At 46.4% G+C, this 17,594-nt stretch overlaps 1 non-coding gene across 1 annotated transcript; it reads right to left on the reverse strand.

The window, feature by feature from the left end:
- Nucleotides 1–17,262: 17,262 nt before the first annotated feature.
- LOC127690244 (U6 spliceosomal RNA) lies at nt 17,263–17,369 on the reverse strand. The gene has a single exon (XR_007978984.1). It is a non-coding gene; the product is annotated as a U6 spliceosomal RNA (small nuclear RNA).
- Between the last annotated feature and the right edge of the window lie 225 nt (nt 17,370–17,594).

Consider the following 17,594-nt stretch of genomic DNA (forward strand, 5'->3'; position numbering starts at 1 on the left):
GGTTGCTCCCGACGCCTTCTTCTGGTCTCTGCATTACAAGCACACACAGCATACACAGAAAACTTAAGGGGACCCAGCAGATTTTAGAGGACCCTAATTTGAGCCTTATTATCCGCTTGGCAGTTTATAACCGTCTGTAACTACAGTCCCAGGGAATCTGATCCCCTCTCCTGTCCTCCAGGGGCAGCAAGCATAAAGGTGCACGCATACATGCAAATAAAACATTCATATGCATAGTTTTATTTTAAATGAACAAGGCCCTTCCTTGGCCTTCTGCGGGGGCGAGGGGGGTGAAGAAAAAGGACAAAAAAGCTAGAGGGCTACAGGTCAGTCGAAGAGTGCTTTCCTAGCATCATAAAACACGTGTTGCCAACATCTGTGATCTCAGTGCTCCAGAGGCTCAGGCAGGAGGATTGCCAGCAAGTTTGGGGTTTATGAAACTACCTCTAAAAAATAAAAATAATGGAAGTGGGCATTATGGGGGACACACCTTTAATCCTAGTCTTCAGGCAGCAGAGGCAGGCAGATCTCTGAGTTCGAGGCCAGCCTAATCTACAGATCAAATTCCAGGATAGCCAGATCTACATAGAAACTCTGTCTCAGCCAGGCGGTGGTGGCACACGCCTTTAATCCCAGCTCTTGGGAGGCAGAGGCAGGGGGATTTCTGAGTTCGAGGCCAGCCTGGTCTACAGAGTGAGTTCCAGGACAGCCGGAGCTACACAGAGAAACCCTGTCTCGGAAAAAAAACAAAAAACAAAAACAAAAAACAAAAAAAAAAAAAAGAAAGAAAGAAAAACCCTGTCTCAATAAATAGATAAATAAATAAACAAACAATAAAATAAAATAATGGAATATATAGAGGTTATATACAGAAACATATATGTATGTAATAACATGGCAAAAAAGCAGCTATGAATGGTGAAAGAGAGCCAGGAGAGGAATATGGAAGGGTTTGGAGGAAGAAAAGGGAAGGGGGTGGTGTAATTATAATCTTGAAAGGCGAAATTAGAAAGGAATAAAAGGAAACACTACAGTACCCATTCTCGGTAGGCACTGTAGAGAAAAGCAAGCTGGATAGGAGTGCTGAAATTAAAGCAGTTGTCAGAGGTTCCTTCACTAAGAAATTGTGGTTAGGGCTGGAGAGCCGGCTCCAGTAGTTTCCAGGGTCAGAGCACTACTCACTCTTCCAAAGGACCCAAGTTCAATTCCCAACACCCACATGGCAGCTCACGACTGTCTGTCATCCCTAATCCAGGTGTTTGGGTGTCCTCTTCTAGCTATTTTAAGCACTAGTCATGTAAGCAAAACACCCATTTATATATATTTTTTTTTCTTGAGACAAGAGTCTATGTAGTCCTGGCTATCCTGAAACTTGCTAGGTACACCAGGCTGGCCTGTGATTTCTGGGTGCTAGAATTAAAGGCATGTATCACTATGGTATGCTGGGAATCTGCCTGTGTGCCTATCCTCATGGTGTGTATAGAGAAGCTCTTCTTCCTGGAATGATTCTTCCCCCAAGGGATCTAGCTGACGTGAAGCTACTCCAGGTCTTTGATTCAGTTCTCACTTTATCTTGGTGGACCTCCCTGAGGGTCCAGCTTAAATCAAGTAGTTTTGTTCTAACCTAAGGAGTCCCTCAGATCGTAAGGGAAAAAAAAATCATTAACCAGTGTCAAGCTTCCCGTATTTGCAGTGCCTGAACTATCAGGCTTAGGGCCTGTTGCCAAAAGAGGGTTAAGAGGATTTGGGAAAGGTGTGTAGAGTTTAAGTGAAATTTCCTTTTTTCCCCTGGGGGTTTGTTTGTTTGTTTCTTTATATTTAATCAGGTAAAATGTAAATGAAGCAATGTTTTTCTATAAACTCAAAACTAAACACAGCTGTGTGGGAAAGGGTCAGTAATTGGCCTAGATATTTTTGCAAAAACTACAAGATTAAGATAAGGGACGGGATGACCGCTCTGAAGCTCTGCACATGGGATGGGAGTCAAGGCTGACCTCTCTGAATCAAGGTGAGTTAGGTCTTACAGCTAAACATGGGCTCTTTGAGCAGGGCCTAGTGGAGCACACTTTGAATCCTAGTACTCGGGAGGCAGAGGCAGGAGGATCTCTTGTGAGTTTGAGGCCAGCCTGGTCTACAGAGTGAGTTCCAGGACAGCCAGGGCTACTAGGCAAGATCTTGTGTCAAAGGAACAAAACAAAAGGGCTGTTTGGATTTACAGGTAGTGAGAAAGAAAAGCAACCGCTGGGGCTGAGACAGCTCCTCAGGTAAAAGGGCATGCAAGGCCGATGCCCTGAGTTTGAGCCCCAGATCAACAAAGGAAAGGGGATTTGGTTTCTGAAAGTTGTCCACAAGTATGCCATGGCACAAGGGCACCCACATTCACATTTTCGCAAACAATAATAAATGACGCTTGTGATTAAAAGATTTATTTTATCTCATACGTGTGGGTATTTTGCCCACATGGATGCCTAATGCCTTTGAAGTCCAGAAGAGGAGTGTGGAGCCCTGGGCCTGGAGTTAGGTGGCTGTGAGCACCACGTGGTAACCCCTTGTTCTTAACCCCTGAGCCGCCTCTCCAGCCCAGAGAGAGAGAGACAGACAGAGAGAGACAGACAGAGAGACAGACAGAGAGAGAGACAGACAGAGACAGACAGAGAGAGAGAGAACACTGACCCCAGGAGTTGGCCTGATGCTCACAGCTATGTGTCTGTTTTGTTGAACATAAATACTATCACAAACTATCAAACTAATCTACCGGTTTTTGTTTGTTTTGTTCTTTTTTTTCTTGTTTTGTTTATTTATTTTTATTTATTTTATGTACATGAGTACACCATCACTGTCTTCAGACACACACCAGAAGAGGGCATTGGATCCCATTACAGATGGTTGTGAGCCACCATGTTGTTGCTGGGAATTGAACTCAGGACCTCTGGAAGAGCAGTCAGTGCACTTAACCGCTGAGCTGTCTCTCCGGCCCCTTTTCTCTTGTTTTTAGAAGTTGTATTTTTATATTTTTAATTATGTGTATGGCTATGCACACATAAGTGCCAGCACCCTCAGGAACAAGAGTCGGAGTCCCTGGGGCTGGAGTTACGGGCAGTTGTGAGCCCCACAGTGTGGGTGCCAGGAGCTGAGCCCCGGTCCTCTGTAAGAGCAGTGCTCTCTTCTAACTGATAGACCATCCCTGCAGCCTTGCTCGTGTTCTCCTTTTACTTATTTCTTGGCTTTTGGAGGCTTCGTTGACGTGGCTGATTTGTTACTCATTATGTAGCTCAGACTGGCCTTGGACTCGCAACCATACAACCCGAGTGCACCCTGTACTTTCTCCGCCCAGCCCCTCTCTCGTGTTCCATGCATTGAGGTTTTCTTAAATATTTTGTAGTTCCAATGTTCATGACTTTCACAGATTTGTCAAGTTTATTTGTATTTCTAGGCTATCATAAATGTGTGTTTGTTTGTTTGTTTGTTTGGGGACAAGGTCTCACTGTGTAGCCCTGGCTGGCTTGGAACGTTTATATAGTGTAGACCAGGACCTCATAAAGAGCCACCTATCCCCAACTCCTGAGAGTTGGGATTACGATGTCCTACCATAAGTAGTACTCTTTATTTTCAATTTCTTTTACGTCATCAACAATACACAAAATACAATTGCCTTCATTTTTGTTTTTGAGACGGTCTCACCAAGTAGCTCTGGTTAGCCCGGAAATTGTTATGTAAGCCAGGACAGCCTTGAATTTCCCTGCTTCTTCACCTCTAGTACAGTGACTAAATGAATTTGATTCTAGGCCTGGCACAATTGCGATGATGATGATGATGATGGTGGTGGTGGTGGTGGTGGTGATGTGGGTGTGTGCCACCAAGTGCATGTGAAGGTCACAGGACGACTTGATTCTCTCAGCTCTCTCCTACCTTTCCATGGGTTTGGGAATTAAACTCATGTCACCAGACTTTCATTGTAAATATCTCTATCCAGTGAGCCACCTCTCCAGCTCTGTTTTGATCTTTGTATGTGTGCTGCTTGGGAGTCTCACCTATGCTAGGCAAGTGCATCCCCGGTTACAGTTCATTGGTGTATTTTGATTTACCCCTCATCCTTGCTAAACCCACTAATTCCTGTAGCTTTTAAAAGATTCCATTGAATTTTCTGAGTAAATGACCATCGTGTCAGTGAGTAGAATAATTTTATCTCTTTCTTTCTCTCCTAGGTACCTTTTATTTGTTTTCTGACTTAAGGACACATTCTTATCTTGTTTCTTATTTTAAGGGAAAACTGTTAGTTTTTCATCATGAAATATGATGTTAATTGAAGGCTTTTCATGGCTTCAGTTTATTAGGTTGAAAGAATGTCCTCCTAGTTCTGCCCCTTTGGTCTTTTTGGGCTTCTTTCCCTGGCCTTGGGGAGCATCTTCATATTCTGAACCCTTGAGGGTGACCCTCTGCAGACTCCAGGTTCTCTCTGTGTCCCAATGTCTTCTCTGGTATGATGTCCTAAGAACTCTAAGTGTCAGCTGGGCAGCAATGGCACAAGCCTTTAATCCCTGCACTCAGGAGGTAGAGGCAGGAGGATCCCCAAGTTGGAGTCCAGTCTGGTCTACAGAGTGAGTTCCCAGAGAGCCATAGCTGGACAGAGAAATCTTGTCTGGAAAAAGAAAAAACACAAAACAAACAAACAAAAACAAATGTCTTCGTGTCCCTGTCCCCTTAGCTCCAGTCTTCTGGGGGTGGGACAGGGAGCTCAGCAATTCAGACACTAGCTGTTTCCCAAGGGTGGAAGCTCAGTTCCCAGCACTCACACCTGCATGGGACACCTCCTCCAGGGGATCTGATGCTCTTTTCTGGCCTCTTCAAATGTCTATACACACAGCAGACACGTTGACATATGCAGACATATTAAACAATAACAATGGGGGCTGGAGAGTTGGCTCAGTGGTTAAGAGCACTGACTGCTCTTCCAGAGGTCCTGAGTTCAAATCCCAGCAACCACATGGTGGCTCACAACAATCTCTAATGGGATCCGATGACCTCTTCTGGTGTGTCTGAAAATAGCTACAGTGTACTTACATATAACAATAAATACATCTTTGGGCCAGAGCCAGCAGAGATCCTAAGTTCAGTTCCCAGCAACCACATGATGGCTCACAACCATCTACACTGCTACAGTGTACACAAATACATTAAATATATAAATAAATCTTTTAAAAATAATAAATGGGCCCAGGTGACAGTGACACACACATACAAACACACACACACTTTTAATCCTGGTACTCAGGAGGCAGAGGTAGGCAGATCTATGTGTTTGAGACCAGCCTGGTCTAGAGAACAAGTTTTAGAACAGCCAGGGCTGTTCTAAAAAACAGAAAGAGAAAACAGAAAGAGAAATGTTGTCTCAAAAAAAACCTCAAAAAATAAATAATGATGATGATGGTAATGATGATGATTAAGGAGACGGCGCAAGGTATAAGAGCTGGATGCTCTTCCAATAAGACGAGCATTCACATGATGTCCAGGGGCTCTGACACTCCTGGTGTCTCCTTTTCTGCTCTCCACAGGCATCAGGCACACATGTGGTACACATACTTAGATATGGGCAAAATACTCATACACATAAAACATTAAATCTTAGCCGGGCGTGGTGGCGCACGCCTGTAATCCCAGCACTTGGGAGGCAGAGGCAGGTGGATTTCTGAGTTCGAGGCCAGCCTGGTCTACAGAGTGAGTTCCAGGACAGCCAGGACTATACAGAGAAACCCTGTCTCGAAAAACCAAAAACAAAACAAAAAAAACAACAACAACAACAACAACAAAAAAAAAACCATTAAATCTTCAAAAAACACAATAGCCAAGAATGCCTTTAACCCTAGCAGTGGAGAGGTAGCACCAGGTGGATCCCTGTGAGTTTCAGAACATCCTGGTCTACATAGAGCGACAGATCAGCTGGAGATACACAATGAGACCTGCTCATGTTGGAAAGAATGAGGAGAAGGAAGAGGGGGAGCGGGAGGAGCAGGAGGAGTAGGAGGAGCAGGAAAAGCATGAGCAGGAGGACTACTAACAAAACCGTTCCAGGCCTTGGGCCTTCTCAACTCAAAGCCTTTCGTCTCAGGACTGTGCCCTTGGATTCACCTCTCTGACAAACACTCGGTGTTGTCACTGTCACGTTGTTTGCCTCCTGGGCACAGCATTTGCTTCTGCCATCTGTCTGGGATGGAGCTGAAGGTGAACTTATAAACCACAGCTGGCTAAGGGAAAGAACTGGAAGTTGGGCCATTTCTTACATGCCACCAGAGGGCAGCAGACACTGGCTAATGCTGCCGGGTTAACAGATCCTGAGACTTGGTTAAACAGATGTCATGTGCAGCTGGGGGCTGAGGGAACCACACAGCTCTCTTAGCACTCGCCTCTTTTTAAATAAATATTTGTGTGTGTGTGTGTGTGTGTGTGTTATGTGTACATGTACACACATGCACGGGAACAGGCTTTCTGAGAGACCAGAAGCATCAGTAAATGTATACAGGCTGTTTAGAGCCACCTGAAACCACGGTGCTGGGAACTGAGCCTGAATCCATGGGACAAGTACTACATGCTCTTAGCCATTTCTCCAGCCCTTTAGCTCTCCTATTAAGAACCTGAGGCAGGGTCTGGAGAGATGGCTCAGTGGTTAAGAGCACTAGCTGCGATTCCAAAGGTCCTGAGTTCAACTCCCAGCAACCACATGGTGGCTCACAACCATCCATAATGGGGTCTGACTCCGTCTTCTGACACGCAAGTGTACATACAGATAGAGCACTCATGTACACAGAATAAATAAAAATCTTTAAAAAAAGAAGAAGAAGAAGAAGCAGCTGAGGCAGGAGGATCTTTGTGAGTTCCAGGCCAGCTGACACACCAGTGTGCCAGGGTCTGTCTCAACCCACAATTGCCCATGCCTTTGCAGAAGCCAAGGACGTCAGGTGGCCTCCGGTCTGGTGCCTGCTGTCCTGCAGCTCACCTGTTCTTTTCAGGGTCACATGACCTTTTCGTTGGCCACACTGCTTGTCTTAAGCCTTTTTCCTCATAGGGCTAGCTTCCATCAACTCCTTTAGTCTAGTCCACAGGCCCTTGCTGAGTACACTCCATGATAGGCACGGAGTTACCCAGCAGCATCTATGGGGATATCGATCACCAAACAACCTTCAACTCTTAGTTTCCTAAAGCTCCCCACAGACACATATCACCCGAGAGCATGCTTTCCATCTGGTAACTGAGTGGGCTGTGGGTACAGGATTGACTATTCCCACTCCATGTGGATCCTGATAGAATATCATAGCTCCAGAAACCCTTTCTGAAGCTGTGTTGGGTTCCCATCACTTCCACATTCTTTCTGCATCCAGGGCCACCTCTAACCCCTTTCCTTCACAGATGTTGGCCCCATGCTCTCTCTCTCAGCATTTTTTTTTAAAATTTATTTCTTTAATGTATGTGAGCACACTGTAGCTGTTTTCAGACACACCAGAAGAGGGCATCTGATCCCATTATGGATGCCATGTGGTTGTTTGGAGTTGAACTCAGGACCTCTGGAAGAGCAGTCAGTGCTCTTAACCACTAAGCCATCTTTCCAGCCCCCTTTGGCATTGTCTAATAGATAACCTAACCTGCAACGCCCACTGCTCATGTTATTTATATCCACAGAAATTATCACCACCCAACCCACAGTTTGGATCAGTTCCACTGCCCTTCTTCCCTGCAACACAAGCTGGACGAGGGCATGGATTTTCATTTTAATGTGTGTGTGTGTGTGTGTCTGTGTGTGTGTGTTTCCGGGGGAGGGGTGTTTTGCCTGCATGCATGATCTTGTATGATGTATGCACCTGATGTCTTCAGAGGCCAGAAGAATGTATTAGATCTCCTGATTTCCTAGAGTTACAAATGGCTGTGAGCTGCCCTGTGGGTGCTGGGAATAGAACCTGGGTCTTCTGGAAGAGTAGCTTCTCAACAATCTCTAGTCCCAGAGATTTTTTTAAAAGACTTATTTTTATTATTTTAAATGATGTATAAGTGTGTGGATTTTTATTGCTGTCTTGAAGAGACTCCATGAGCATGACGACTTTTATAAAGGAAATCATCTAATTGGGGTGCTTTATAGTTCAGCGGTTTAGTTCGTTATCAGCACTACAGAAAGCATGGTGGGACATAGACACGGTGCTGGAGAAGGTGCTAGGAGTTCTACATCCGGGTCCTCAGGCAGCAGGAAGCATGCCATTGGGCCTGGCTTAGGCTTCTGAAACCTCAGAGCTCATCCCCAGTGACACAGGGCCTCCATCAAGGCCACACCCACTCCAACAAGGCCACACCTCCAATAATGCCGTTCCCAAGTCTAAGGAGCCTTTTCCAGTCAAACCTGCTGAGCATCTCACTAGCCTAGGACCTTGGTGTTTTTGTTTGTTTCTTTGTTTGTTTCTTTCTTTGTTTGTTTCTTTGTTTGTTTGTTTGGTTGGTTGGTTTTTTGGATTTGGTTTTTTCGAGACAGGGTTTCTCTATAGCCCTGGTTGTCCTGGAACTCACTCTGTAGACCAGGCTGGCCTCGAACTCAGAAATCCACCTGCCTCTGCCTCCCAGAATGCTGGGATTACAGGCGTGTGCCACCATTGCTCGGCTTGTTTGTTTGTTTTTAAGACAAGGCAGCTTACCGGAGTCAGTTGTCTCCTTTTATGATGAAGGTAGGTCCTGGGAAATCCGACTCTGGCCGTGAGGCTTGGCAGCAGGCACCTTTATCCACTGAGCCATCTTGCCAGTTGAGACGGAGTTTCTAACAGGATCTTAGGCTTGCCAATTAGCGTAGGCTGGCTGAAGAGAACTCCGCTTACCCAGCACTGTGGTCACGTGAACGCTGGGGCTCGAACTCAGGTCCCTCATTCCTGCAAAGCAAGCAAGCTGTCTCTCCAGCCCTGGAATGCTTTCCCTACCTTTTTTGTCACATGTGGCGGCAGCGGCAGATAGCCCTCAAAGAGGTACTGTCTGCTGCAGCCTGGGGGCTCACTGCACGCATGCTGACCGGAGAGGCAGAACACACAGTCACTGCTGAGATGAGAAGAGGGTCTGAGGTAGTGTGGATCGGAAACAAAGGCAGGGACTTGTGTGTCCTGCTGCAGAGGAGATGGGAGAAACGGAGTGGTTGTGTTGTTCCGAGGGCCTTGAAGCCAGCAGCGGGCGGTCTACCTTGCTTGAGAAGAGGTGGAACCGGAAGCCAGGAGGCTCTGACTCCTGCCTGGCAGTGGAGAACAGTGAAATGTTCAGAAAACCACAGAATGAATCTTAAGAAGCACTTGGAAGGCTGTGAGTGGCGTTCATTAGTGGCCAGCGGAGGTCAGGGAGGAAAGGCACAAGTGAGCCAGTGAGTTTGAGACCTGCAGAGTAAGCCCACCCACCCACTCATGCTCGCAGGGAAGGTGGGAGGGAGGCTTCACTGCGCTGGCTGAGAGGAGCGAGCTTCGCTTGCTTGGGTCTCGTCTGTAAGGCAAGAGTGTTGCTCTGTAACGTGCCCGTTAGCTTTGGGGTGCTGCCCTGCCCGGTTCTGGCTAAAATGGAGTACCCTCATCTGACTCCTCAACACCACGCAAGGACAAAGCACATCTTCCATCTGGGCTGCCCTTTGCGGGGTTTATGGGGCCACAAGAAAGAGGAGCCATTATGTACAGTTTCAACTGCCACCTGGGTCCCTGAGAAGAAAGGCTGGCTTTGTGCAGACAGGGAAGTCAGGGCTGAGATGAGACCTTGAGAAAGGAGGCTATGAATGGGCTTTTCGGAAGCAGGGCTCTGGGGAGCTTGTGGCCACTGGCCCAGGCGCGGTGGAGGCAGGAGGGGCCGGCAGCTGCCAGAGCATTTCGAAGAACAGTGCTATCTAACATCAGATGCTTCTTAAGCCCTTCTGCGCTGTGAGCCTGCCACCACTCTAAGCCTTGAAATAAAGCACGGCATCTGTAGAGGCCTCTTAGGAGGAGTTTGGACATTTGGAGGCAGAAGCTGGTAAGGGAGCTGAAGGCTTTGGCTATCTTGATAAGAGGCCATGATGACACTTCATAGGGGCTTTTCTGACTCCTGAAATAGTTCTGTCAGAACATTTTCATGGTCTATTGTCTTTTTTTTTTCTTTCTCAAAGTCTAGGTGTTATTAAGCTATGTCTAGATAGCATTTGACCATATCAGACTCCCAGGCTTGGGGAAAAGCTTCTGGTAAGCCCCTCCTGCTTCTGTTAGCTTGGTTGACCCAGGACTTTCTGTGTTGACATGGTGGAAGACCAGAAAAGTTTTTGAAACTTGAGCTACAAGAGTTGTGTTTTCTATAACCTCAAAGCGTTTCTACAAAGTATGGAAATATGAAAATACAAATTCTGTTTCCAGGGTCAATGATGGCCACCTAGCAATTCAACATCTTATACAATGGTGCACACCTGTAATCCCAGCACTTGGGAGGCAGAGGCAGGCGGATTTCTGAGTTCTAGGCCAGCCTGGTCTACATGAATGAGTTCCAGGACAGCCAGGGCTACACAGAGAAACCCTATCTCGGGGGGGGGGGGGGGGGGGCGGAAACAAAACAAAACAAATACAATGGTAGTGAGCCACCATGTCATTGCTGGGAATCAAACTCAGAACCTCTGGAAGAGCAGTCGGTGCTCCTAAAGTCTGAGCCGTCTCTCCAGCCCCCATTCCACTTACTTTTAATAGTCAAAAAGTGTATCACATGTGTGCATAATTACTCCCCACTCAACCTCATGACAATTAGAAAAGCCTGGTCTTGGGGTGTAGCTCAGTTGGTAGACCACTAGCTGAGCATGTAAGAGACTTCCTGGTTTGATTCTCAGTTCGCCACAAAAACTGAATTTAGCACTGGGCACATGTAATCCCAGTACATGGATGCTGAAGGCAGGAAGATCTTTTAGCAACGTAGTGAGTCTGAGGCCAACTTATGCTAGATGAAGTCCCGTCAAAAGAAATAAAGACATCTATCTATTCTCTTGAAATAGGCAATGGTTCTCAACCTTCCTAATGCTGTGACCCTCATTCCCTCATGTTGTGGTGACCCCCCCACACAACTATAATGCTATTTTGTTATTTCTTCATATCTGTAATTTTGCTTCTATTATGAATCATAATGTCAATATAATGCCATATCTGATATGTAGGATTTCTGATATGAGACCCCCCCAAAGGGGTCAAGACTCAAGACCTGATGGTTGAGAACTGCTGACCTTAAGACCTAAGGTCATAGAGCAAATAAAATATTATTAATTCAGGAAAATCTATTTAAATTTACTAAAACAAGCAAACCAATCAAAGTTGTGGGATTTCATCATTTAGTTTTTTTTATTGCTGTTATTTTGTTTTTGTTTTTCAAGACAGGGTTTCTCTGTGTAGCCCTGGCTGTCCTGGAACTCACTCTGTAGACCAGGCTGGCCTCAAACTCAGAAATCCACCTGCCTTTGCCTCCCAAGTGCTGGGATTACAGGCATGCGCCACCACCACCTGGCTTCGTCATTTAGTATAATGTTGGTAGATTGTCTCAAAACAAAAAACAAACAAACAAAACACACACACACACAAAAAAAAAAACACTCCAGGGTCTCATTGTGTCACCCTGGCTGGCCTAGAACTTGCTAGGTAGACAGACCAGTCTAGCTTTGAACTCACAGAGATCAGCCTACCTCTGCCTCCTGAGTGCTGGGGTTAAAGGTATGTGCCCACATGCCCAGCACAGTTGGTTTATTGAGACAAGATCTTACATAGATCAGGAATGGCCTCGAGTTCACTATATAGCAGAAGGTGGGCTTTGAAATATCTTTTAATTTCATATTTTAATTTTACCTACATATTTATTCATGGGAATGGCTGTGAGCATGCTCCTGCCAAGGGCGTGTGTGTGTGTGTGTGTGTGTGTGTGTGTGTGTGTGTGTGTGTGTGTGTGTGGAGGAGAGAGACTAGCTTGCTCTCCTCACCATCATCTGAGGATCAGAGGAGAACCACAGGTGCTGTCTGCCTTTGAGACAGAGTCTCTCGCTGCCTGGAACTTCACCGGGTGGGTCAGGCTAGCTGGCCAGTGAGCCCCAGGAGCCCCTTATTTCTCCCTTGCTTCTTGCCAGCACTGGGATTACAAAGCATATCCCACCATGCCTGGCTTTTTGTGTAGGTTCTGGAGTCTCCACTCCAGACTGGTATGGTGAAGAATACAGGGCTTAGCCTGCTACAGTAGCATACATCTTTAATTCCAGAGATAGAGACTGGCAGATCTCTGAGTTCAGGGTTGGCCTGGTCTACACAGTGAACTCCAGTCCAGTCAGGGATACATAGAGAGAGGACCTGTCCCAAAAAACAAACACAAAATTGAATCAGGGTCCTCCCAACTCCCGCCCAATGCACTGTCTTCCAGGGACTTCCAGGTTAAGTGCTCTTAAGAGCTGAGCTATGTCTTCAACCTCAAGAGAGGTTTTAGCATATATTAGGAACAGGTGTTAGCCTGGCGGTGGTGATTACATGCCTGTAATCCCAGCACTCTGGGAGGCAGAGGCAGGCAGATTTCTGAGTTCGAGACCAGCCTGGTCTACAGAGTGAGTTCCAGTACAGCCAGGGCTACACAGAGAAACCATGTCTCGGAAAAAGGCAAAACAAAACAAAAGGTATTTCTAGGTATAATCTAGATATAAAAACAGAGTGTGCCAGCAGGCCAGACAACAATCCACGTTTTTGTCTCACAACTTCACATTGACACCTCATTGAAAGATTATGAATAGACACATGTCACACACACACCACACACACCACACACACACACACACACACACACACACATTTCATTAATGGAGACTGAGTCGGGGATTCCCCCATGCTAAACAAAGGCCCTAGGGTTGAGCTGCTGAGCTATTCCTAACCTTTCTTTTAACTTGTTATTTTGGAAAAGAGTCTCAGTATGTTGTCTAGGTAGGCCTTGAACCTGTGGTCCTCCTCAGCCTTCTGAGTAGCTTGGATTACAGACTGCACCACAGTGTGGCTACATTCTCTAAGTGCTTAGATTAAAGCAGGGCAGAGGAGACACAAGTGATCTCTGAAGCTGTGTGGGAAAGGCAATCAATTCTGCTTGGTGCTCTCAGATGCATCAAGGTGGAGCCCTGGTGGCTTGGAGAAAAGTCTGGCCTTGAATCTGCTCTGCCAGAGAGATCTCTGTAAAGACCCTGGGGAGAAGTGAGAGATACCGAGGATCTCTACTGTGCTGATTGCCAGTCCCTGGTCTTGTGATCTTCAAAGTGAGGATCCCAGTACCATTTCTCCCGTGATCACAGTCTCGGGGAGATTCCCCAGCTGAGGTTCCCCACAGGGCACTAGGATGGGTAAGAACTGGTTGTTGTGTTTGAGCCAACATGTCTGGGAGTTGTGTCTTATGTAGCCATAGAAACTAAAGCCTTTTGTTTGCCCTGTCTCAGACTTCCAGCTGTGCAGTCACCTATGACCCCTATAACAGCTTCTCCGCTTGGTTTCTTTGTAAGCATTTCTCACCTGACAGCACTATACAGTCCAGGTTCACTGCTGAGTCCCCAGTGTATACATTGTTTTGAACAGAATTTGTTAACCACAAGAAGGATCAACCCTAAGGTCTGGTCCCTGGTTAGAGAGTGGACACGAAGCATCAGGGGATTTAAATTCCTGTGTGTCTCCTTCCTCCCTCCGTCCCTCCTGTGTTAAGCATGTACTCTATCACTGAGACGTACTTCATATTACTTTCTTTAAAAACGAAAACAAGGGACTGGAGAGGTGGTTCAGCAGTTAAGAGCACTGACCGCTCTTCCGAAGATCCTGAGTTCAAATCCCAGCAATCACATGGTGGCTCACAACCATCTGTAATGGGATCCGATGCCCTCCTCTGGTGCGTCTGAAGACAGTGACAGTGTACTCCTATACATAAAAATAAAAATCTTAAAAAAAAAAAATCAGTAGTTCAGATCCCAGAAAAATTAAAGTTTAAGAAAAAAACTAAAGCAAATATAAAAGATGGTAATTAATTATTTTATTTATGTATCATTGTTATAGGACTGGAGAGATGACTCAGTGGTTACAGGTGCTTGCCAGTAAGCATTCTGACCTGGAATTAGATCCATAGATACTATACAGAAGAAGAAGAAGAGAACTCACCCCTGAAAATAGTCCTCAGATCTCTGCATAAGGGCTGTGATACTCACAAACACATGTACACGTAAACAAACAGATAAATGAAACCTTGCAAAATGAGGTGTGGTGATCCAGCAATCAGGAAATGAAGGCCAGAGGATCAGGGCTTCAAGTTCATTCTGGGTTACATATAGTAAGTTTGAGAGGCAAGCCTGGGCTATTTGAGATCCTGTAACAAGTCCAGGGTGGTGGCATACATTTAATCCCAACACTAGGGAGGCAGAGGCAGGTGGATCTCTGTAAGTCTGAGGTCAGCCTGGTCTAAAAGTGAGTTCCAGAACACTCAGGTCTACACAGAGAAACCTTTTCTCAGAGAAAACAACAATGACCAGGCATAGTTTCTCATACCTTTAATCCCAGTATTCAGGAGGCAGAGGCTGGTAGATCTAGCCTGGTCTACAGAATGAGTTCCAGGACAGTCAGCTCTACAGAGAAATCCTATCTCAAACCACAACAACAGCAACCTCCCCCAAACAAAAACAAACAACAACAACAACCACCCCGACAAAACAACAACCAGAATAACAAAATCTTTTTGTAGCATAATCTTCTGTACTTCTACCATAAAAATTTTATATAAGATTTGTATGAGGCTGTCCATAACATTTGTTTGTAGTAGATAAAAAGTGGAAGCAAATCAAATATTTGTCAATTGCTTCCCAGAGCTGTGGATACTCAGCAATAAATGGTGCATCCAACACTCACAGCCATTACGCAGAGAGAGATTACCCATAAGCACACGCGGTATCGTTCTAGTGTTGAGAGCCGCTAGGATAGGTAGCGCGCCCACGCCCACGGAGGACACAGATCACCCGCGTACCAGGCAGGGGACAAAGGCCGCTCCAGGCAGCCACAGTTCCTTCCCTTCCTCGTTCTGGTCCCCTCTCAGGTACTCAAGGTACAGAGGTTTCCCAATCCCATTCTGTAACTCATCTTTCCGGGACAAACATTCAGAAGAAGGAACAGTGGCAACATGCCTCCATCTGCCCAGATATGTCAGAACTCTGATTCCCTCGTGAGCCACTGTTGACTCGGGGAATTTCCTGCCAGTGTGTAAATGGATGTTTTATGGCAAGGAGAGGTTGACCCCCTGGGCCCTGAAGCTTTGGCCTTAGACAGAGGTGGTAGGGGCTAGATGCCTTTATCCATCGCTGATGGGGGCAGGGCTCCCTGCTTCCCCAAAGAGACCAGAGGTCAGACCCTCCCCATTTACTTGGGTTTTGCAAGCCAATGAAAATTTAGTCCTAGGAATAAAAGCCCCTTGTCCAGAGTTCTGAGCCTAATCCTCTTACATATCCCGAGCGGAAAGCCGGAGCGGGTGGCAGAAGGGACCGTCTGATTCCCTGGCAAACTAGCCCTTTGTCCCACACTCTGGTGCCAACTGCATCTCATCACAGAGAACTGCTGCCGTGCCAAGCTGCCCCGCCACCAAGGATGCTCGTCCCCCAGTCCCTGCTGCTGACGCGGTCAGAGTGTGCGCTCTGGATCACGGCTTGAATGGCACAGGTGGGTCTGAGGACTCTTCTCGTCCCAAGAGAGAGCCATGGGATACCTCAGGGGCCCAGCCACACCCAGTGTGTCCTGGCCAAGGCTTCTGCCTCCCTCTCCTGGAACCCGGGGTTTTTTCTTTAAGCAACAAAGGAAGCTAAGTTGAATTGGGTGCTCATAGGGTCCCTCTTGTCTCATTGATTCCTTTAGGAAACTCCAATAAAACCCTGCTTATGACGGAGTCTGGCAGGTCCCATCAAGGGGACAGACATCCCTGTAGCACGTAGAAATACCACAGTTCCATTGTGGCCACAAAGAGACCCACTTCCCTGCCAGACCCTAGGGAGCCAAGTTACAGGGTGTTGGTAGGTAGACAGGAGAGGCCAGGGGGCTTGGTTGGAGTGTAGAGGGGGAGGGGCGAGTGGGATGTAGCATCCTGAGGCCCTGCCCGGAGCAGCCTGCATGGAAAGTAAAGTAAGCATGAAGCACCTCAGGCCTACACATCTGAAATGGGGTGTAAGTCGCCAGGGGTCAGGCTTCAGGAGGCCTGGGACAAGCCAGTGTATTTAGTGAAGGAGGAGTTAAGTCAATGAATTAAAGGGAAAATAAAGTCAATGAATTAAAAGGAAAATAAAGGGGCTGGTGACATGGCTCAGCGGTTAAGAGTACTGACTGCTCTTCCAGAGGTCCTGAGTTCAATTCCCAGCAACCACATGGTGGCTCACAACCATCTGTAATGAGATCTGATGCCCTCTTCTGGTGTGTCTGAAGGCAGCTACAGTGTACTTACATATAATAATAAAGAAATCTTTTTTTTAACAATTTATTTATTTATTTATTTATTTATTTATTTATGGTTTTTTGGATTTGGTTTTTTTTTTCGAGACAGGGTTTCTCTGTATAGCTCTGGCTGTCCTGGAACTCACTCTGTAGACCAGGCTGGCCTTGAACTCAGAAATCCACCTGCCTCTGCCTCCCAGAGTGCTGGGATTACAGGCGTGTGCCACCACTGCCCAGCTATAAATAAATCTTTTAAAAAAAGATAAATATGAGACACTCACTTAAAATCCAGCACTCCAGAGGAGGGGACAGGAGGAGGGAGGGTCAATAGTTCAGAGTCACCCTTGGCTACATGGCAAGTCTAAGATCAACCTAGGTAGGTTACATGAGACTGTCTCAAAAAAACCAAGCAACCAAACAACAACAACAAACTATTTAAACTTGTTTTCCAGTTCCAAAGGCATTGGGAGCCACCGGTCACTGTGACTACAAGGTCCAAGTCTTCATACCTCATACATTCAGTACTCAAATAGCACAGAAAAGGCATCAACCTTGGGAACCTACATAGCCAAGGGTTTCTCTCAGGCTTTGCTGCCCACAGGCCAAGGCTGGGGCTACATCTCCAGTTCAGGCTCTAAGTGAGGACCCAGTGAATCCATGGAACTGGACAGTTCTAGGGTAGAAGGAAAGGTTTATCAGGGATCAAACTGCCAAGGGCAACTCTCAGAGGGCAGAGAGAAGCAAATGTCAGAGAAGCAAGGAGATTGTTTGTTTGTTTGTTTGTTTGTTTGTTTTTGTTTAAAAAATTACGGAACACTCCATAAATTTGCATGTCATCCTTGCGCTGGGGCCATGCTAATCTCCTCTGTGTCGTTCCAATTTTAGTATACGTGCTGCCGAGGCGAGCACAAGCAAGTGGACTTTATGACAGCAGGTTGGGGATCATGCTCATGGGCTGGAATGACCGGGAACTAGATGCTCTTACCCGAGGGAGCAGATTAAGGGAGGGAGGTCTTGGTAAACAGAATCAGGTTTCTGAGATTTCTGAGGAATGCTGAATTTAGGCTTCTGTTTGCCTGATAACTACCCTGTTTATTGTTTACAGCACAGCTGTAGCCATTTTGTTCCATGCCC

The sequence above is a fragment of the Apodemus sylvaticus genome, chromosome 7, assembly GCF_947179515.1.
Source record: "Apodemus sylvaticus chromosome 7, mApoSyl1.1, whole genome shotgun sequence".
Taxonomy (NCBI): Eukaryota; Metazoa; Chordata; class Mammalia; order Rodentia; family Muridae; genus Apodemus; species Apodemus sylvaticus.